The sequence below is a fragment of the Mustela putorius genome, unplaced genomic scaffold, assembly GCF_011764305.1.
Source record: "Mustela putorius furo isolate JIRA1106 unplaced genomic scaffold, ASM1176430v1.1 tig00000743_pilon_pilon_pilon, whole genome shotgun sequence".
In the NCBI taxonomy this organism is placed as follows: domain Eukaryota; kingdom Metazoa; phylum Chordata; class Mammalia; order Carnivora; family Mustelidae; genus Mustela; species Mustela putorius.
In genome coordinates this window covers 5,588,443-5,611,340 of record NW_025421464.1, presented here as the reverse complement: position 1 = coordinate 5,611,340, position 22,898 = coordinate 5,588,443, and the positions used below count along the sequence as shown (strand labels likewise).

Below are 22,898 nucleotides of genomic sequence, written 5' to 3'. Positions count from 1 at the left end.
ACAGAATTTTATACACCATTTTTATACTAATCAAAAGAAAATTGGAGGGCTATAATAACATCAGAAAAAGTAAATTTGGGGCAATAAAGAACATCATTTCATGATTATAAAGAGGTCAATCCATCATGAAGGATAAGAAATCCCAAATACTTATGCATTTACTATTAAAGCCTCAAAATATGTGAAACAAAAAGTGGTAAAAATGCAAGGAGAAACAGACAAATCTCCAATTATAATCAGAGATTTATATTCCCCTCCCTTAATAATTGATAGAACAAGTAAACAGAAAATAAATACAGAATATTTGAACAACGCTATCAATCAGCTTGACTTAACTGACATCTATAGAGCACTCTACACAATAATAGCACAATACATACTCTTTTATGGAATATTCACCAAAATGGACCACATTCTGGGGCCATTAAACAAGTTTCCACACATTACAAGATTCAAGTAATAAAAAATATGCTCTATGATCACAACGAAATTAAAATAAAAATCAGTAACAGAGAAACCCAAAGAAAATCCCCAAATATTTGGAAATGAAATAACATACTTCTAAATAATTCATGGGTCAAAAGAGAACCAAAAGGGAAATCAGAAAATATTTTCAGCCAAATAAAAATGAAAACAAGGCAACAAAAAATTTGCTGCTAAAGGGCAATATTTAGAGGAATCTTTATAGCACCAAATGCCTATATTAGAGAAGACAGGTTTCAAATCAATGACCTCACTTTCACCTTTAAAAAACTTAAGAACATTGGGGCCACTTAAGAACAGTGGGTTAATGCCTCTGCCTTCAGCTCAGGTCATGATCCCAGGGTCCTGGGATCGAGCCCCGCATCAGGCTCTCTGCTCAGCAGGGAGCCTGCTTCCTCCTCTCTCTCTCTGCCTGCCTCTCTGCTTACTTGTGATCTCTCTCTCTGTCAAATAAATAAATAAAATCTTTTAAAAAAATTAAAAACTTAAGAACAAATTAAACAAAACTAAGTAGGGGAAAAGACATAATAAAGATCACAATAGAAATCAGTAAGAGAGGAAATGAAAAAGCAGTAGAGAAAAATCAATGACACCAAAAGTTGATTCTCTGAAAAGATCAATAAAATTAATATATCTCTAACCATACTGAAAAAAATAAAATATAAAAGACATTTTATAAGAAAGTTTACAGACAAAATATAAAGAGAGAGAAGATACAAATTACCAATATCAAAAATGAAAGAGGTGACATCAGTTATACAGATAATAGAAGGATAATAAAGTTCACTGCAAAGCTACAATAATCAAATCAGTGTGGTATTATCATAAGGCCAGATCAATAGAACAGAATTTGGAGTCCAGAAAAAATAACCTTTACATTTATAGTCAGTTGATTTTCAACAAGGATGTCCAGACCATTCAATGAGGAAAGAACTGCCTTTTCAACAAATGGAGATAGCCCAACTGAATATCCACATGCAAGAGAGTAAAGATGCGCCCCAACTTTACACCATGTGCAAAAAAAGAACTCAAAATGGGTCAGTAACCTAAATGTAAGAGCTAAAACTATAAATGTTTAGATTAAAAAGTATAAATCTTAATGACTTGAATTAGGCAATGGCTTTTTAGATATGATAAACAAAGTATATGCATCAAAAGAAAAAAAGAGAAGCTGAGCTTCATCAAAATTAAAAGACAATAAAAAGCCACTATTTTTGTGCTATAAAGGACAATATCAAGAATGCAAAAAGACAACTCACAGAATGGGGATATTTGCCATCATACATCTGATAACAGACTTGTATCCAAAATACATAAAGAACAATTACAACTCAATAATAATAATAATAATAAAAACCACAGCCCAATTTAAAAACTAGCAAAGGGGGGCGCCTGGGTGGCTCAGTGGGTTAAGCCTCTACCTTCGGCTCAGGTCATGATCTCAGTGTCCTGAGATCAAGCCCGGCATCGGCATCGGGCTCTCTGCTCAGCAGGGAGCCTGCTTCCCCCTCTCTCTGCCTGCCTCTCTGCCTACTTGTGATCTCTGTCTCTCTCTCTCTCTCTGTGTCAAATTAAAAAAAAATAAAAAATAAAAAATAAAAACTAGCAAAGGATTTGAATAAATTTGAATGATGTCTCAAAAGAAGATATACAAATGTCAATAAACACCTGAAAAGATGCCCAACATCATCAACCATCAGGGTAAAGCAAATCTAAGCCATAATGAGATGTTATTTCACATCCACTAGGATGACTACAATTAAGAAGGCAGACAGTAACACTCCTGAGGCAAGAAAAATAAAAGAAATATAAACTGTTGGGACTGCATTAAAATAAAATCTTCCATAGAGTGAAGGAAACAATCAACAAAACTGAAGGCAACCTACAGAATGGGAGAAGATATTTGTAAATGACATATCCAATAAAGGATTAGTATACAAAATATATAAAGAACTTATAAAACTTAAAATAATCCAATTAAAAAATAAACAGAAGACATGAACAAACATTTCTCCAAAGATGACATACAGATGGCAGACAGACAATGAAAAGATACTCAATATCACTGATCATTAGGGTAACACAAATCAAAACTACAATGAGATATCACCTCACAACTGTCAGAATGACTAATACCAACAACACAAGAAACACTAGGTGCTGGCAAGGATGTGGAGAAGGGAACCCTCTTGCACTTGGTGGGAATGCAAACTGGTGCAGCCACTGTGGAAAACAATGTGGAGATTCCTCAAAAAGTTAAAAATGAAACTACTCTATAATCTAGTAATCACACTACTGGGTATTTACCTTCCAAATACAAAAACACTAGTTCAGAGGATAAATTCACCCCTGGTTTATTGCAGCATTATTTACAATAGTCAAATTATGGAAGCAGCCCAAGTGTCCATTGATAGATGAATGGATAAAGAAGATGTAATGTGTATACACACACACACACACACACACACACACACACAGGAACATTATTCAGCCATAAAAAAGAACGAAATCTTGCACTTGCAACAATATGGATGAAGCTAGAGAGTATAATGTTAAATGAAATAGGTCAGTCACAGAAATACCATACAATTTCACATAGGTGGAATTTAAGAAACAAAACAAACAAAGGGGAAAAAAGAGAGACATAAACCAAAAAACAGACCCTTAACTATAGAGAACAAACTGATGGTCACCAGAGGGGAGGTGGTTGGGGCAACAGGTGAAATAGATGACAGGAATTAGAGAGTACTCTTATCATAACACTATGTTCATTCTATTGGAATTAAAATTTAAAACGTAAAGTAAAAAATGATAATAAATGTTGGTGAGTATCTGAAAAACTGCAACATTCCTACACTGCTATGGAAATGAAGAACGGTGCTGCCAATTTGGAAAACAGCCAGGTAGTTCTTTAGAGGGTTAAACCTAGGCTACATGAACCAGTGATTCCACTTATAGATAGAGAGATTCTCAAGAAAAATGAAAGCATACCCATTCAAAAACTCATACACAAATTTCATAGCAGCTTTATTTGTAACAGCCCAAAAGACAATACAACCCAAATGTCCACAAATTGATTAGTGGATAGATAAAATGTGGACATTTACAATGGAATACCATTCAGAAATAAAAAGGAAGGAAGATGAACTACTGACACATGCTACAGCTTCTCTGAACCTTGGAAACATGATGTTAAGGGGAAAAGGCTGGTCACAAAAGACCACATATTGTGTGACTCCAATAATATGACATGTCCAGAACAAACAAATCTATATGGATAGAAAGTAGATTAATGGTTGCCTAGGGCTGAGAGTAGGGGAGTTGGTAAGAGGGAAAAAGGGAATGGCTGTTAACAAGCATGGAGGTTTGGGGGGGTGATGAATATATACTAAAGTTTATGTGCTGATGGTTATTAAAACTCCATGTACAATGGTATTAGAAGTCATCAATTTGCACATTTTAAATAGGTGAACTGTACAATATGCAAATCATATCTCAATAAAGCCATCTTTTTTTAAAAAAAAAGATAACAAAGAAATATTATGAACAGCTTTATATCAATACATCTGACAACTGAGATAAAATGGACAAATTCCTTGAAGTTACACATTGTCAAAGCTCATGCAAGAAAAGAGAGATGACCTGAATAGTCCTATATTTATTACAGAAATTGGATTGGCAGGTGTGAATGTTCCCACAAAGAACACCCACAGTTCAGATGGCTTCACAGGTGATTCTACTAAATATTTAGAAGAAACAGTACTAATTCTATAAAAACTCTTGTAAAAGATTGAAGAGAAGGGGGGTGCCTGGGTGGCTCAGTGGGTTAAGGCTCTGCCTTCAGCTCAGGTCATGATCTTGTGGTTCTGGGATTGAGCCCCGCATCGAACTCTCTGCTCAACAGGGAGCCTGCTTCCCCCACCCCCCACCCCTCTGCGTGCCTCTCTGCCTACTCCTGATCTCTCTCTCTCTGTCAAATAAATAAATAAAATCTTAAAAAAAAGGAAAAGATTGAAGAGAAGGAAATACTGCTCACCTCACTTTATGGGGCCCTGATGCCAAAACCAGATAAGTTCAATACAATAAATGAAAACTATAGACCAGTATCCCTCCTGGATAGAGATGCCAAAATCCTAAACAAAATTTTAGCAGATCTAATTTGACAATATATTAAAAGGCCAATGGGGCTCATCCTAGGAGTGCAGAATTAGTAGACATTTGAAAATCAAAATCAATGTAATCAACTACTTTAATACATTAACAGAGCAAAACCATGTGGTTATCTCAAAAGACATGGCAAAAGCATTTGGCAAAATCCCATTCCCAATTTTAAAACTTCTCAACAAATTCAGAATAGAAGGGAATTTCATCAACTTGAGAAAGGCATCTACAAAATTCTCACAGCTAGGATCACATTCAATGGTGAAGGATGAAAAACTTCTCCTCTAAGATCAGGAACAAGACAAGGATGTCCACTTGAACCACTTGAACCACTTCTACTCAATATTCCATTGGAAGGGCATTAGGCAAGGCATTAGGGCATGAGGCAAAAAAATGCAACAAAAGGCATCCAGATAGAAAAAAATAAAACTATATATGCAAATGACATGCTCACCTATATAGAAAGTGCAATAGAATACACACACACACACACACACACAAACACACACAAATCTGTTATAACTGATAAGTAGGCTTATCAAGGTGCAGGATACAAGATCGATATACAAAAATCAAACTGTATTTCTCTATACTAGCTACAAACAGAAAGTGAAATTAAAAAATACTTTTTATAATACCATCAAAACCACAAAGTTCTTAGTAATAAACAGAACAAAAGATGTGAAAGACCTTGATATGGAAGACCATTGCTGAGATAATAAGTTTAAAAAAAAACTTACCTAAATAAAGATACTTTACTCATGGGCTAGAAGACTCAATATTAAGATGTTTGTTCTCTCCAAATTGATCTATATATTCAAATCAATCTCAATCAAAACCTCAGTGGGCATTTTCATAAAAACTGATAAGCTAATTCTCAAATTCATGTGGAAATACAAAGGACCTACAATAACCAAAACAACTTTGAAAAAGAAGAGGAAAGTTGGAAGGCTGATTTCAAAACAGTGTGATGCTCGTATAAATATAGACAACTTAATGCAACAGAAGAGAGAGTCTAGAAATAGACTCCTACACATACACGGACAATTGATTTTTATTTTTTTATTTTTTTAGTAATCTCTACACCCAACATGGGGCTCAAACTCATGATCTTGCGGTCACAACCCCGAGATCAATAGTTGCATGCTCCACCAACTGAGCCAGCTGGGCAGCCCTGGACAACTGATTTTTGATGCAGGAGCACAGACAATGCAGTAGAGCCAGGAGATTTTTTTCAGCAAATGGTGTTGGAATGAATGGATATTTATAAGCAAAAAGTGAAATTTAATCCATATCTCGCACTATATAAAAACTAGCTCAGAATGGATCACAGTTCAAAATACGAAACCTAAAATTTTCTTTCAAGAAGAAAACATAGAATCAACCTTTATGATACCGGGTTAGGTAAAGATTTCTTAGCAATGACCACACCAAACATAATCCATAAAGACTTGTACTTCATCAAAAATGCCTGTGCTTTGAAAGACACTCTTAAGGAAATACAAAGACAAGCCACGGACTGGGAGAAAATGTTTGCAAAAACATATATCCTTTATAGGACTTGTATCCAGAATACACAGAGAGCCCTCAAACTCAATAATAAGAAAACAAACAATCCAATTTAAAAGTGGGCAAAAGATTTGAAGAAACACTTTGGGAAAGAAGATATACGGATGGCAAATAAGCACATGAAAAGATGCTCAACACCACTGGTGATTAAGGAATTGCAAATTATCACCAGAAGGAAATATCAGTATTAGCATGCTTGAAATTAGTAAGATTGACTATCCCAAGTGTTGGTGAAGGTGTAGAGGAACTGAAACTTTTATACATTGCTAGTAGGAATTTAAAATGGAACACCCACTTTGGAAAACATGAGCAGATTCTTAAAAAGTTAAGCATACACCTACCATACTGTTCAGTCATAACTCTCCTAGGTATTTATTTACCCAAGAGAAATGAAAGCTTATGTTCATATAAAGACTTATAAGCACATATTCATAGAGACTTTATTTGTAATAGCCCCAAACTAGAAACAAAACCAATGTCTAACAAGAAATAAATGAATAAACTATGGCATATCCACCCAATGGAATACTATTCAGGGGGGAAAAAAATGAAGTACTAGTACATATACTAATACACATTACAACAATCTCCAAACCAGTATGATGAGTGAAAGAAGCCAAACAAAAAGAGAATGTATGATTCCATTTATATAGAATTTTAGGAAACACACAAGAATGCCTGCCTGGGCATGGGGAGGGGTAAGAGTAGAGAGTAGGAGAGGCAGACTGGGAAGGGTTAGAAGAAGACCAAGAGGGAGGATTACCAAGCGCCATGAGGAAACTTTTGGGAGTGATGGATATGCTCATTATCTTGATTGTGGTGGTGGCTCCACAAGTGTATACATTTGTCAAAACCTACCAATTTGAACACTTTAGATATGTATGATTTATTGTATGCCAATTATACTTCAATGAAAGTTGTTTTTAAAAAAGGAAAATAAATCAAAGTTACACTGGGGAAAAAAAGATTAAACTAGAATACCTTGACTGGCTTTTTTTTTTTTTTTCAACTTAGAGTTTCTAAAATTCTTCGAGTTTTGAAATGTTAAGTTTGATCTGTTCAAAGATCCATAATCATTCATTTCCAGAATGTAAACACACCTCATTCTGTCACTTAGAAGATAACTGTACTGAGACTGTGAGATGCACTGGTACCAAGTTAGATGCTATAATTCTAAATCATTTCTCCTAAATGTAACACCCATAATTCCATCATTTCATCAATCTCCTTTTTTTTCTCCTCCAAACAATGGCTTCAATTCCATCATCAGAATATAAATCTCCTCCTGCTTTAGGGAGCCACTAAACATGATATTCAAGGGGAGTTTTAAGTAATATGGGGATGTGCTTCCACCATGAGAATGAGCAGGGAGGAATGGAACAGGAGTGAAACACAAAAGGATTCTGGAGTATCATCTCCGCAGAGATCAAGAAAAACATCCCCAGAGAGAACCACCAAGAGGATGTATCTCTAACACTACAGTGGACACTGCTAGTGAATTTTGGTTTTGTCTTTTTCCTTTTTAATATTTTTACATTGACATTTTAATTCTTTTTAATTAATGGGCTTTATTTTTCAGAGTAATTTTTGGTTTACAGAAAATTGAGCAGAAAGTACAGAGTTCCCATATATACCCCTGCTCCCCTGCAATGGACGTCTCACAAATGTACATTTGCTACAACTGATGAACAAATATTGATACATTATTATGAACTGAAGTCTGTAATTATCACTCTGTACTGTAAAGATCTATGGGTTTAGACAAATGTATAATTTAAAGCAGCCACCATTTCAGTAGCATACAGAAGAGTTTCTCTGTCCTAAAATCCTCTATGCTCCACCTACTCATTCCTTCCTCCCTTCCCCCAAATCCGTGGCTCTACAGTTTTACCTTTTCCAGAATGTCGTATAGTCAGAATCAGACACTATGTAATCTCCTCAGACTGGCTTCTTTTGCTTAGTAATTGCATTTAAAGCTCCTCCATGTCTTTTTTGTGGCTTGATAGCTCGTTTCTTTTGATCACTGAATAATATTCCATTAAATGGATATACCACAATTTATTTATGCATTCATTGATTGAAGGACATCTTGGTTGCTTCCATTACTTTATTTTTAAATATTTATTTTATTGATTTAGCTTTTTTTTTTAAGACTTTATTTTATTTGAGAGGGACAGAGAGAGCGCGTGCACAAGGAGGGAGAGAGGAAGAGGGAGAGGGAGAAGCAGGCTCTCTCCTGAGCAGGGAGACCAAGGGGGGCTCGATCCCAGAACTCTGGGATTATGACCTGAGCCGAAGGCAGATGCCCAACTAACTGAGCCATCCGTATCTTTTAATTAAAAAAAAAAAATCACATAAATGTTGGCAACAACCTAAATGTCCATCATTGGGGAGCTGGTTCAAGGTGGTTCAACTTTGTAGCAGAATTCCCTGCAGCTACTGGATGTTATCTAATTATCTTTAGTGTCAGCGTGTTGGTGAGGATGTGGAGCAACTGGAACTCTCACGCACTGTGGGGGAGAATGCAGACTGGTTCGGCCACTTTGGGAGACTGGCAGAGTATCTACCAAAGCTGAACATTTTCACCTTCTATGAACCAGAAACCGCTCCCGGCTATGTACCCAACAGAAATAAATTCATAAGTTCCCCTGAAAACTATGTATTAAAAAAGTCCAGAACAGCATATTCCATATAGTAAAAAAAAAAAAAAACCAAACTGGAAATAACCTAAGTGTCTAAATGTCTATCAATAATAGGATGGATAAAGTATGAAATTCAGTGTATTTCACTCAGTGAAATACGAGATGGTGATATAAAAGAATGAACTACCAATGCACGTGACATGAATGAATCTCCCAGACAAAAGGACGAGCAAAAGAAGCCAGATACAAAAGGGACATCCTGCACAATCACCATTTATATGAAGGTCTAGAACTGTCAAAACTAAGCTATGATCTGGCAGTCAGAATAATGATAACCACTAGGGGCGATGCGTGGGGATTAACAGGGAAAAAGCATGACAGCCTTTTGAGCGAGCTGGAAACATCCTATATTTTGATCTGAGTGGAGGTTACCAGGTGGTTATAGATATATATGATATACACACCATATGATATGTGACATACGACATATATGCATATATGGATATGGGTCAAGCTATACTATACACATAAGATTAGTGCCTTCTACAACACATTACACCTCAACACAGATATTTTAAATATAATAATACTCCGTAGCCACTGACTCAGAAAGATGGCTAGCATCAAGGGGAAACGTAGCTACAAACAGGACTCACATGACCCTATTAACGCAAAATCACCTACAAACACATACTTCATCTACAGATGACTTTAACGTCATATGGCCACCAATATGAGCAATTTTTGTAGGACAAATCCTGTCCTGAGAATCTCATTACATCATTTCATCCTTACAACAGTCTTTGAGGTAGGGACTATTGCTGGCTCACTGCTGGCTCCCCTCTACAGTCAAGAAGCACGAGCCACAGGGGCTAGGTAATTTGCTTGAAGTCAACCAGCTAAGCAGTAGAGTTGGGTCTGAACATGAGTGTCACGCTTGCTTCGGGAGCACAAATACTAAAATTGAACATGAGTCCCCCACATTCCCACACCCCATGATCTTATGGAAATCCCCAAGCCCTGCCCACAGCCCACGAGACCCCACATGGTCAGGTCCCCACCACCCCCTCGTGCTTCACCGTGTCCTCTCTCACCCCAGCACTCAGCCTCTCCATCTTCCTTTTCTCTTCACTGAGAACACCCCTCCCCTCCCACCATAGGGTCTGCACATCTGCCATTCTCTCTGACAGGAATGATTTCCCTCCGTATCTCTTTGCTGGGGGGACTTCTCCTCACCTCTTAGGCCTCAGCCCAAGTGTCACCTCCTCCAGGAAGCCCTCCCCAAAACCCAGCCTGGACTCAGACCTCCTTCTCTGTGGATCTCATCCCCGTTTCAGTTGTGTTTTTGAGTTCTCTAAGACTCTGTCTTGCCCCCTCTGATCGCCACAGGGCCTGGCATGGAGTGAGCACTTAACGAATATTTGATGAATGAATGAATGAATCCATCTGCCAGGGAAGATCAACTTGGAGGGCTATCTGGAAGGCTGATACCAAAATGTTAATGATGGGCACCACAGGGAGGTGGATTCCAAGGAATTTTACACTCCTTTTTGTATTTTGGGATTTATCTGGCTGGACAGTGAGTGTTCTAGTGGGTAGGTGTCAGCCTCCAGCCCCTGGGCATTTCCCCTGTCTAGGACACCCCTGCTGCCACCCTACACGCATTCTCCCAGCTCTGCCTGCAGCCCCAAGTGGGCGGTGTATTAATAAACGGAGGGAGAAGGTCACCCAGCTTGCAAGCACTGAGCTGTCCTTGACTCGGGTGCAGATGAAATGCGCCGAGAACGGGGGGAGCTGCTTTACCAAGTGCTGAGCACGTGTGAGCTATTTCTGATTCCCACCCAGCTGGGCACAGCACATCTGGTGTGCGAGCCAGAGCCAGCCTGGTGGCAGCGGGGGGAGCCACTGACCAGACGCCTTGCCATGCTCACACCAGACCTGCCACAGGCCTGCTGACAGTGGTCCCCCAGCTTTCAGGTGCTTGGGGCAGGAGGAAGGGGGCAAGAACCTCAGACTGGCTGTTGAGGCTCAGCAAGACCGAGCTCCTCCCTGCCTTCCTGCTCTCCACTCTCTCCAGCGCAGCCAGGTTCTCGCGCCTCTCCTGGCCTTTGCATGTGCTGTTCCCTCTGCCAGGAACATCTGCCCTGTCTCCAGTTGTTGGCTTACTCCCTCTGAACCTAGAGGTCTCCCCTGGGACCACCGGTCCTGCAGGGGACCCTCCCAGATCACCACAGCAGCCCTAGTGTCCCTTGTCGTAGGGCTTCCTGCTACAGCAACAAGTATCTTGATGTCGCCCTACTGGCCTGGGACCTGCCTCCCAGCCTGGGATGTGGTCACTCTGAGGGCCTTATTAGTCACCTCCATATCCCTGGCTTCCAGCAAGGGCCTGGCCCGCAGAAGACACAAAATACAAGTTAGCAGACTGACTATACAAGGCAGAAGGCACTCTGCTTGCTGAGAGGGACCAGGAGGACAGAGAGGCTTAGAAAGTGGGGGGCAGAGGAGCAAATGACTGAGTTTGGCTGCGCCTTGGAGGCCAAGGGTCAGAGATGTGGCTCAAAGGGACAGGAAGGTGGAGAGGAAGACTCATCCACAGTCCGCAGGGAAGAGTTCTGGTCCAACCACCCTGGCCCCAGACCTCCAAGCAGCCCAGATGCCAGGTACCAGGTTGCTCATAGCCCCTGCCTCCTCCAGCCTGGACAGGCACAGTGGATATGGAATCTGCACAGAATGGAGCATTTTGTCTAAATATATCTCCTCCCCAGTGAAGGACGCACAGGGAGGGAGTGGGGGGCACAGTGAGCTTGCAGCGCTGGGAGGATCTTTACAGGAGCTCTTGTCTTCAGACCCACAGCCACTACCCCCGGTAGAGGCCACTCTGGGTCCCCAGGTAAGGGGTGGGCCTGGGTGGGCCTCTCCAAGCAGGAAATTCCCATCGCCTGACTTCCGACCTAAAAGCTGCTACTTTATATATGGGCCAAGCACAAATCAGGACAGCAGAGGAAGGAGGAGACACAGAGGCAGGGGCCTGGGGGAGGTGACACAGAGGTGGGGAATGGGGGAGGAGGACACAGAAGTGAGCACGGGGGAGAGGAATCCAGAGGTGGACCTGGGGTAGAGAACACAGAAGTGAGCCTGGGGTAGGGAGACCCAGAGGTGGGTCTGGGCGAGAAGCCTTGGACCGTGGCAGCCCAGGCTCTCCCCACCACCTTGCTGCAGGAAAGGCACAGAGAGGGAGGCAACTCAACAGGGTCACGTGGGGGTCTGAGGGCAGTGAGGGGGTGAGGACCAAGGGTCCTGGCTCCAAGGCAGTCTGAGAGCTACTGCAATGCCTTCAGTGTCCTAAGGTTCTCCCAAGGACCCTTCAGGGTGAGACAGTGGAACAAGGCACAAGATTCCAAGTCCAGGCCTCTGGTTCAGTCCCGTCTCCACCAGTGAGGCCCTCAGGCAAGTCATCTCTGGGCCTCAGCTTCCCCCTCTCTCTGTGTGCTGGTCTCACCAGGAGACCCAGGCTGACCTGTGAATTGACCTGGACTGGAGTGTGGGAAGGAAAGGCCAGAGGACGCAGTGTGTGCACATGTGGCCAGGGGAGGTCATAAGAGAGCCCCACAATACCAGTGGCTTTTTCTTGAGCACCTACTATGTGCTGGGTCCTGTCCTCAGGACTTTAACACACAGACCTCACTTCACTCTCACACCAAGTCTCCAGATGGGCTGTGACACCATTATCCCATGGGGAACAGATGGGGAAACTGAGACTCCAAGAGATTTCTGTGACTTACTGAAGGTCACCTAGCTGGTGAGCTGAGCCAGGACCGCTCAGAGTCGGCTCACTTCCTCCTTTGGGTGGACAGGTCTGCTGGTGACCACTCCAGGGCGGTCGGCCTGTGGCTCTGAAAAGCCTTCCCAGAGTCCTCAGGGCTGAGGCAGTTGTCACCTCAATTTCGTTCTTTCAATTAAAAAAAAAAAAAAAAAACAGGAGGGGAAAAACAACAACAAAAGAAAGCCTCGCTCTTTAAAACAGGTGGACATAAATACTTGCTGCTATTAACACCTCACTTTTAAATGGTCACTAAGGCCCTCCCAGAGTCTCCTTCCCCAACCCACTCATGCTCACCCTGGCCGGGATGACATAGTGGTTAAGAGCGCAGGCCATGAGGCTAGCTGGTCTGGGTTCAAATCCCAGTTCTTCCAGCTGCCTGCTGGACCGAGAGTCACTTTCCCGCGCGGTGACTTATTTCCCCACGTGTAGGGGACAGCGATTCCTGCCACCCAGAGTACCTGGGGGTATCAGAGAGAGAAATAACGCAAGGTCTGGCCCAGGCCTTACTGGAGACAGTCGGCATCAACCCTGGCTAACATACGGATAATGAGTCTACACCAGATCCCCTCTGAGCGGCTCCTGCGTGTGTGTATGTGCGAAAAAGAGAGCTAATAAATGTTTACAATTGTCTGAAGTCACTAACTTTTGGGGTGATGTGTTACGTAGCGACAGGTTAACTAATGCAGCTGGCGGACGCTGCGATGGAGGAAGAAAGGTGGAAGCAGTGGGAAGCTGCTTCTAGCGGTTTCCCCAGCTCCCACGCTGGGCAGGCAGGGGCTCCCCTCTAGTGGCCCCCCCACCCCTGTCTGTCCAGAGACGCCTCCCTCCCAACCTCAGCCTTCCCAGCGAGGCTGCTCCTCACAACAGTTAGCACCCTGGGGGAGAGAGCCCAGATGTGAGCCTGGGGTGGGGGAGACCCAGCAGCAGGTCTAGGAGGAGAACAGATCTGAGACAGCTCGGCTAACCGGTGGCGCCTACTATGTGCTGCCACAGAGCGGAGGCTTCCGCATCTGTTTTCACTCAGTTCTCACGAGAGCCTCCGTGGCGGAATATTGTCCCCATAGCCTGGAATAATGTTGGGCATGTGGTAGATCCTTATAACAATTAACGCGGACTAGACTGCGTTGAGAATAAACCCCCAAATTTCAGGGGCTTAAAGAACAAGAAATCTATTCCTTTCAAACAGTCGGGCTTCTCCTGACTCTCTTTTGGCAAAAAAAAAAAAAAAAAAAAAAATCCCTGGTGGGTCCATAAGCTAAAATGAGGCAACCGACCAGGCAATTTCCTGCTCACCCAGCCCAAGGCAGCCCCATATCACTCCATATGGGCTCACTTGGACATTGCTCCTACTCCCAGTCCCCGAGGAGAGGAGCGGAGGGGTCCCAGTGGGACCTGGGGGCTGAGCTCCTATCTGAGGCACCTGTCACATGACCTGGCCCCTGCAGGGGCTGTACTCTGGCCATGGGGCACGGCAGTGCACGAGCTGTGCACCTACTGTGTGCCAGGCCCCAGGCTAGGCACTGCAGGGGGGTGCGGGGTGCCAAGGGGCACCAGCCTGGCCCCTGTCAGGAGGCGTAGGGGAGGCAGACACATAAGTGGACTTCACAGAGCACAGGCCTCTGGAGTCCGGGCAGGAGTGACTCGTGTGGATGAGAGAGAAAGTCTCCTGGAAAGGCAAGGCCTGAGCTGAGTGCTCAGTAACCAACAGGAGTTACTGAACAAGGACTTTGGGGAAGGGTATTCTGGGCAGAAGGAACAGCCGAATGGGAAGGTTTGGGGGCCAGAGGACCCTGTGTGTTCTGTGACTCCCAACTCATTCAGCTGAGCTGTAAGTGAGAGCACACCGGGGGCTGGAGAGGGCTGGAGGGGGGGACGGAGGCAGGTGACAGGGGCACTGACTGCTCAGGACTCACGATGAGATGTAAGGGGGTGGGCGTGGTTTCTCCATCAATCACTTGGCCTGTGTATATGTATATGGGCAGGAGACCTGGGAGGGGGCTGAGACAGTCATCTTGGCCAGAGGTGTGAAGGCTAGAGCCAAAAGATGCCTGAGAAGGAGACCAGAGGCAGGGAAGGAGCTCAGTGTCGGCTCTACAGCTGAGACCCCAGACTCACCCCAAGGTCTCCAGGTGCAAGGCTGCCTCCCTGATGGCCTCCAGAAATGGCCTTGTCATCAGCCAAACCCAGCCTGGCAAAGGGGTGCTGGCCAGGGAGTCCCCTGCCCATCACTGCCCACTCACTGCCTGCGCCCCCAGCCCATCCAGCGTCAGCAGAGGGTGGTGACACACTGGGTCGGCAGAGGTCAGCTGGCTCTAGCCTCAGCCTCAGCAGGCAGGCAAATGGCCAACATTCCACACCAGTGCTGGGAAGGCCTGGGGTGTGGTCAGCCCAGAGAGCACTATGGGTCTGCCCTACTCCAGAACCTTCTGTGGCTCCTCAGTTTCTTTCCACGGGAAGCATCCACGCACGGGGGGTGGTGCCGACAGGAGGCATCACTCCATGCTAACTTGCTGGGGGACCTCAGGCAGATTGCTCAAGAGGTCCCAAGTCGGACTCTGTGTGAGTCAAAGGTTCTGCTAACTACAACCAGGGCAGACCCTCTGGCTAAGTTTCTAGCCGTACCTGGGCAGGCCACCTCACCTGTCTGAGCCTCAGCTTCCTCCTGTGCCAAGAGCCCACCTGTGTCCCTCCAGGCCCTGATTCTACCTCCCATGGAGCCCCTTGCTCTCCAGGCTCTTGACCCTCCCATTCCCCTGCTGCCCAGCACAGGGCCTTTCTGTCCCAATTCCCTCCTTCTGGCTCTCAGGTGGCAGGTCCATCATCACCTCCTCAGGACGACCCTCCCTGCCCCGCAGACTAGGTCTCCTTGTACTTGTCTCTGATAGCAGCAGCCCCTGTCTCGACAGGAGCTCACATTCACGTGGGAGGTGATGTCCTGACCACTGGCCTCCGAGAGGACCGTGGGTGCTGCGGGGCCGGGCCCGGGAGCTGCGCTCACTGACACGGGCCCCACACCTGCTCTGGGCACAGAGCCGGCACGTCCTGTGTGTTTGCTGCATGACCACTGAGAAGAAAGGGGGGATATTACCATCTGCCTCCCAATGTCAAGAGGACTTGACGATACACGAAGGGCCTGGCTCGAATGGAGGCGACATCACTCACACACACGCACGCACGCACACTCCCACGCTCATTTCTCACACGCTCCCCATACACACATAGCACATAAAACATACACACTCACTCTGCACCCACATCTCCCCCCAACACGCATGCAGTGGGGTGAGGGGGCCCGAGGGGGGCCCTACCCTCCCATCCATGCCCACACCCTCCCAGAGCCCCCTGATGAACCAGACACACAAGGAGCAGATCTACAGACAGGCAAAGGTGGGCCTGGCCCAGCAGGAAGCCAAGTCCCCACCCCACCCCCACCCCCAGACCCCCGACTGCCCAGAGCCAACCTATCTCTGTCCCCATGCAGGCGATCCCTGGAAAAACTCGCATATGCCCAGTTCTCCAGGAATCTCTCACCCCCCCAAAGGTGGCAGGCTCCCCCCGAAGGAGAGCTGCAAGATGCCGACACTTCCTTGCCTGCTATCACACCCTGGCTTCCACGGTGGGAGCTGGAGGTCGGTGAGGAAGCGCAGAGTTCCCAGCAGTGGCAGCGGGGGACCCAGAGATGGCCTGGGGCAGCCCCAACCTCCCCCCAACCTTATTGCACAAGTGCAGAAACCGAGACTCAGAGAAGGCACCAGAAGGTTCTCAGTGACCCAGCTGGCCTCCTGCCTGGGGTCTGCCTTCTCGCCTGGATACCTGAGTCACCCAGACCTGGGGTCCATCCTGGCTCCACCATTCACCTGCTGTGCGGCCTCAGTTTCCCAGGATGGAAAATGGAGAGGAGCACAGCACCTTGCTCCCTGCACCGCGGGGGGCACACATGGAGCTCACAGGTGGCGGAAGAGCTCCTTCTGGGTCCCAGGGGACCCTGCCAACTGCCCAGCCAGCCTCTGGATCCCAAAGCCCAGTCCTCACAGTGCACACTGCCCAGAAGAGCAGGCAAGCGTGCCATGGCCACACGGCAAGGCCTCGGCACACTGGGATGTGAACTGGGGCCCTCTTCAGCTGAGCTTCCCACCCTGTAAGTGGATCTGGCAGTGCCGAGGAGGTGCCGGGGCTTGGCGGCAGCCGGGGGAGGGAGGCAGGCAGGCAGGCAGCTGGGGGTGGTGGGAAGAGTCTTCTCTCCCCTGTCTTCAGCAAACCCGGATCCCCGTTTCCAAGCTGCGCTCCAGAGCCCTCGGCTGCTGCGTCACTGCGCGCAGTCAGCCCGCAGTGGGCGGAAGGACAGGCTCCCTCCCTCTGGCTTGGGCCTGGGGGACAGGGAGAGGTGGGAAGCTGGGCCGAGGGTCAGGGGTGAGGCCCGTGGGGGCTCCCTGACACCTTCCAGAGGGAATCTCAGCTCAGTTTACTCCTGAAGCCACAGAGAGCAGAGCTGGGCGAGCCGTGGAGCCCTAACTCCCAGCACTTCAACAAATAGATGGAGACCACGAGGCCCAGAGAGGTTCTGGGACTCCACAGGGGACACACAGCAGCAAACCAGCTCGCCAGTCATTCCAAACCCCCATCTCCTGGTAGATTCAAAGCAAAAGCCTCCTGAACCCAGCCCTGTCACCGCAGGCTCATCTGTCACCGCAGAAAGAAAAACCTGTGAACCCAGAGGCCTAGTTTTCCCTCCCCGGCCCATATCTGGGGGCACGGAGACCCCCTCCTGTGCAATCACAAATACTTCATCGGGTGTGGTTCGGAGCCCCTGTGGTGGGGGCCCAGCACAGCGTGAAGGTACACAGCAGGCACTCAATAAGTGGTCTCATACTCCATTTATACGGCAGGATGCCTGCCCCATTTCTGCATGATCAAAGACAGAACCTGCCCACGTTGTCGTGTGCTTTCTCAAGATGACCCCCTCACGTATGAAATGTGGCTTTAGTCATTTCTGAAGCAAACTCCAGGAGACGAATCACCTGCTCAGGTCCTCTCACGCGGAAGGAAGGTAGACAAATGCCATGTCTGCTTTGCTGCCTCCTCCGAAGTCCCCGTGCCGGGCTGGATACAAGGGGTCCCAGGATGCCAGCATCCTGTTCCCTCTCTGTCGCACTGTATCCCTGCTTCTCCCTCAGCACCTGTGCCACCTCCCATCAACCCTGGAGCCTGATGGATGGGCCCCCTCCCAGAGCTGTGAGTCAGTGAAGAGCAAATTTATGGGGAAGGGCCATGGCGCTCCTCCTGTTAATAGCCAGGAAACCCAGCAAGCCCTGGTGGGGCCCAAGAGCGACCGATGACATCCAAGGTCTCTCCTGAGCCTGCTCTCAGTTCTGGCCACGATCTGCCTCCAGTGAGCGGCCAGGTTCCCCCAAGCCAGGGTCCAGGTCTGCCACATTTAATTCCCGTGGCCCAATGCCCACCTCTACATACCAACCCCCCCCATCACTGCTGGTGAACACATATCCAAAATGTGGGCGGAGACCAGATTCTAGACTCTGACTGGGTTGGACTCAAATCCTGGCACTTCCACTTGGCCAGCTCTGGGGCTTGGGGCGACTCCAGCCCTCTGTGCTTGTCTTCTCATCTGTAAAATGGGGATAGTAATAGGACGTCATGGGACTAAAGGAGAGGCCGAATTTAAGGTGCTTAGAGCTGGTGCTCATTAACCGGAGGGTCCGGCACCATGTGTGGCTCCTGGGACTTGGTCACCAGTGCTCTGTTCCACGAGTGGGTGTTAGCCAGTGACACCGTTGCCATTATTGGGATCAGCAGCAGCAGTATCAGGGATCCCCAAGCCTGGTTTTGCAACCAGCCCTGGTGAAGGGTGTAGCAAAATTCTCCAAACAAAATTTGCTTCCATTCATTTTGGGTTTTTGAAAAGGCCACGTCAGACAGCTTGGCGGGGAGGAGGCGGCGTTGCGAAACCCAGCACGGAGAGATCCAGAGCCCCGCTCCTCGGCTCAGGAAGTGATGTGCCATCAGTTAGCGACAGGCTCCTGTGTGCTGGCACCCCCCGGGCTCCCGGGCTATGGGCTCACCTTCTGCCCCGCTTTGAGTAACCTTAGGAAACCACCCAACATCCCTGAGCCTCAGTGTCCTCATCTGTCAAATGGAGACAAAATATCCCTGTTCATTCCTACCCCTGGTGGTGGTGGGAAGATGCCGAGATTCAGTATCTTCTGCACCCTGAGTGCTGTTCGTGCCCTGAAGGCCTCCGTCCTGGCCGCCTGCCTGCGGCCACCAGGAGACACTGTGGAAGAAGGTAGAGGGAGAGAATGCACCCCTCCCACCTCCATGAGCCACGACAAAAGGAAGTCAGGTCCCATGAGTCTTAAAGGGCCCCCCCACAAGAGTCTGATGAAGTCAAAAGTGGGCCTGTCTTTGGTCCAGCACACGGGAAGCCTCTCATCAGGGACAGCCTTTCCCAAAAAGGGTGCAGTGAGAGTCTGCACGACGGGGAGCCCCTCTCAACGGAGCCAGCCCTGCACTCCCTTAACTGACAGGGCCCACTGTTACAAGAAACTGCTAAGCCTCAGCAGCAGCCCCGTTGATCCTGGCCCCAGGTGTTAACACACATTGCCCTCCGAAGCCTTGAGAGTGAACCAAGCCCCACCCCGGCTCCCCACATGCCCAACAGAGAGCTAGGGACCTTGAGAATCTCTTCTTGGGCTGTCAGCACCACAGACTCCACACTGGGAGGCTGGCAATTCTTTGAGATCACAAGGTCCAAGCTTGTGCCCTACCTATCAAGGGAGCCCAGAGAGGGGACATGCCACATCCAGGGGCACACAGCGAGGCAGCAACAGGACACTCACCATCCCCGCACACTGCCCACCCCCATGACCAGCCTCCGGTGGCTGCCTTCCGGCCTCAACAACGTGGTCCTTCCCGCTATTGTCTATCTACCTAAATCCTCTGAATCCTCCAAAATTCACTCCAGATCTAGTGCATGTCCTGCAGGAAGCAATTCCCTTGGGCCCAAACTCATGCCCCTTCCCAGCACTGGACAGCACCAGCCTCTACCACCAGAAGGGCCTGGCAGGATGACTATGGTTCACAGAGCAGGGCCCTGTAGGTCTCACTCTGTCTCCGTGCCTAGCAGGAGACACAGAGCAGGTCTCCGGAAGCCCTGGGGGCCCAAAGACAGAAAGGAACATTAGGAAACGCACAAGTGAGTGGACAGGCTGGTGACCTCCTGAATGGAAAGCAAGCAGGAGATGATGTGGGTAATGAGTTGACAGAAATAAGTGCCACCGGAGACACCCCCAAAGACAGAGGCTCCTGCCCAAGCATGGCTCCTCACTCTCCTGCAAAGCCTCTGGGGTCGCACAGACACACTGGGGTTTTAAAGGCCACGGGCCTATAACCCCCCAGAGCCTAGCCAAATGCTGCGGAGTTTGCAGGCCCAGCTGGAGGCAGGAGCCCATACGGACGGTCATGCTGATGAATGGACCCAGCCAAGGCTTTCACCACGTCCTACTGCCCAGCCCTCGACTTAGGATGCCCCAGTGGTGCTTGTCCGTCCATTCATTCAGCCAAAGAAATGGACTGAGGGCCTGGGATGAGCCAAGACCTGTCCTTAGCACCAGTGGGATGGCATGAAGAGGCAAGCGTGACCCTGTTCCTCTCCACACCAGCTGTACGGAGAGGCATCTGATAATAGGGAACAGTGACTGGGATAGGGAAGGCAGAAACCCGTGGGGGCTGGGAAGACGGGGACAGGGAGACAATCCGGCCTGGGTGTCAGGGAAGGCTTTCGTCTGGAAGTGATGCCTAAGCTGAGATCTCGATGATGAGTAGAACTTAAGTAGGGAAATGTGGGGAGGTGTGTTCAGGCAGACAACTGGTTGGTGTGTGCAAAGACCCTGAGGCTGGAGGCAACCAGGCCTGTTCCAGGAACTGAAAGCAGGCCAGGGGGACCAGAGCCAAAGAGAGAGGGGAGGGGCTGGTGTGGGGAGGAAGCTAGGCTTCATCCTGGGAGCAGTGGGCATTTCCTGAATACCCACAGTGAGCTTTTTGAAAAAAAAAAAAAAAAAAAAAAAAAAAAAAAAAAAAAAAATCCACCTTCGAGATTTTATTAATGCGCGTTTCGGAATGTTTAAGTGGAAATGTTTAAATGCACTATAGGCAGATGATGCTACTTTTTTAATGATCTTTGGAATGAGTGAATCTATCAGTTCATCACAGAGTTATAGAAGCGCAGAGAACAACTGCTCCTGTCCCACAGAGTGTCCAGCGGAATTCCTTAGAAGCTTCCCATTCCACAGAAGCACCGGCATTTAAGAAGCCAGGGGCCCACAAACTGCGCAAGAACTTAACAAGATGCCCCTGGTATGACCAGTTCGTCAGGGAGTCTTACAAAAGTTCCAGACTACACGATCCATCCTTAGTTCCCAAGTGCCCTTCAGCCTCCTTTCAAAAGCACCAATTCAGCGGCCAGGCGGCCTTTCGCCCCTCCGCACAGCCCTCAGACCTGCGGCTCCATCTCACAGCTGGGACCAGCCGGATGCTGCCCTGGGTCCCATGAAACTCAGCCATTAGGCCTGTTCTACCCCACACTTTCTCTCGTCGGGACCTTGCACTCCACCCCCAGTGCCTGGTACAGACTGCCTGCCCCCTGCTTCTGGGCAGAACAGCGACTCCCTGAGGGTGCGGGCCACACTAGATCACCCTGTGTCCCTAGGGCCCAGCACAGGCCTAGTCCAGGCTCTGACGGATGGACTAAGGGAGGGTGCCATGGACATTTCCCACGGGCACACTCACAGAAGTCGAGTCGCTGTCTCTGGGCTCCAGGAGGACCCAGGCATCCTGGCGCACCCCTCCCACAGCACAGGCACACGCACACACACACAAGCCCGCCCCCACGTGCACAGCCAGTGTCTCCAGGAGCTGCTGGGAGCACACTCCGCATCTGCAGCTGACTGGCCTCCAACAGCCAGCTCGGCCCCGCTTCGGGGCCTGGCAGTGGCTCCCAACGCTCTAACCACCAATCGGTCACCCAGCTCTGCGGCCCCACCCAGCCCTGCTGCCGCTGGGAGTCTGGCTCAGGCCCCTCAGGCTACCCTGGGACCAGCCAGCCCACAGTTGCCTCTGTGGGACAGAAACTGGGCTCCTCCAACAGCCACTCTCTGAGATGATCCCGTACAAGCCCATTCCAGCACCTTGAGCCTGGAAGAAAACACAGCCCCCTTCCACAAGTGAGGGCACAGAGGCAGAGCCAGCCAGGACCCCAGGGAGCTAGGCTGAGAGAGCTTAGGTGCAATGGGGGTAGAGGCAGATCCCTCCAGGCTCCTGGGCCTGGGGACCGCGGCCCCCTCCCCCTCTGTCATTTCCACTTGCAGGCAGGTGGGGGTGCAGGAAAACCCACTAGCACTGCCCTCCAAGCTTAAGGCTTCCATCCTCAGAGCACCCCATCCATCCCCTCACTCCCCTCCCCTGTAACTGGCCTTTACCAACCCATAACCCGTTTCCCCACTTCATTTTCCCCCCACAACATCAACAGTCTCTGGCTGCCCGTCCCTCTGCAACACAGGCAGCTCTGAGGAAGAAGAAGGGAGAGAAACGAAAGCATAGAGGAACGGAACGATGGAGGGGGATCAGAGCTGGTAGGTTCGGTCGAAAGAGGCCAGGGGCCATCATCATATGTCCAGGTAGCACATGTCCCCTCCCAGCAGGCCCGGCACATCTGGACCCAGCTGGCCTCTCCGGCCAGCAGGTCCACCTGCCACCGGCTCTGAACGCTGCGAACCCCTTTCACCGCGGGGCGCCGCACGTGGGGGCCTCCCGTGGCCATGTGAGCGCCCCCCCAGCCCAGGTGCCCGGGTCAGCCCGGCCCCTCCCGGTACGCAAACAGGGAGGGGGCGCCATGCAGCGCTGGGGGGTGGGGTTGCCCCCACCCCCTCCCCAGATGCCAGGTCCGGGAAAAGAGCTCGGGCAGGGGGGAGCTGGCTGGGCAGGCTCCCGGGGCTACTGAGGCGGGATGGAGGCAGCTGGGCTGAATGGAGGAATGCCCTGGCCGGCTGGCAAAGCCCTCCCTCTCCTTAGCTCCAAGGTTGCTGGGCAGGGAAAGGGTCTGCCTGACCCCCTGGCCGCCCTGCGGATTGAGGGTCGGGCCCGACGAGGGGCTCCCCAGCTTTGGCAGCCCCTTGGCATGGGAGAGTCCGCGGGAAAAAGAGGTGGAA

General features: G+C 48.7%; 1 protein-coding gene across 1 annotated transcript in view; it reads right to left on the bottom strand.

Annotated features, from left to right (window-relative positions):
- LOC123393137 (translation initiation factor IF-2-like) overlaps positions 1-22,898 on the bottom strand; it is a 57,824-nt gene that overhangs the window by 33,356 nt on the left and 1,570 nt on the right. The window lies entirely within an intron of this gene.